The following is a 686-nucleotide window of genomic DNA, read 5'->3' as shown; positions in this document are numbered from 1 at the left end:
AAAAAAAAAAAAAAAAAAAAAAAACCTAAAAGAAAGGGGCGGGGGAGGCTAGAGAGATACCCAGAAGTTAAGAACATCTGTCACTCTTCCAGGGAACTCCGGATCAGTTCCCAACACTAACACACAGGCAGTTTACAAACCACTGGAACTTGAGTTCCATGTGTTCTGATGCCCTCTTCTGGCCTGTATGTGCACTGCGTGCATATGAGATGTGTGTGTGTGTGTGTGTGTGTGTGTGTGTGTGTGTGTGTGTGTGTGTAAGCCATCAAAGAGAACTCTTTTTTTTTTCAAACCTGATGAGCTTTATTTGGCTTTATTGCTAAAAGTAGGGGCTTATTACTCCCCAAATATCACTTCTTTAAACCATTTCAGCAACAGCTACAAAGCTCATTGTGAGGAGGTGCTGGCTGATGGGAGCTGAAACAGGTGGTATGTGTCAGGGACACCTGCCTTCACCACCTTTTGTTCAAATTCTAGACAGAAGCCTCTTCCTGAAGCACAAGATGTCCTTGCAGGCCCTTGCCATGAACTGGGTTCGTTTCAGGACCTCTCGTTCCAGGGAATGAGAGTTCTGGTCAGGTGGACAAAAAATTTGATGAAGACATAATGGCAGAGACAACACAAGGAAGTGCTGAGTCTGAATGTATTTCTTAAAAATGGCATGAGGTTTTTACAGTCATTGCAAA

This window comes from Mastomys coucha, unplaced genomic scaffold (genome assembly GCF_008632895.1).
Source record: "Mastomys coucha isolate ucsf_1 unplaced genomic scaffold, UCSF_Mcou_1 pScaffold15, whole genome shotgun sequence".
NCBI lineage: Eukaryota > Metazoa > Chordata > Mammalia > Rodentia > Muridae > Mastomys > Mastomys coucha.
The sequence above is the reverse complement of the archived record's forward strand: the minus strand, read 5'-3'. Positions refer to the sequence as shown.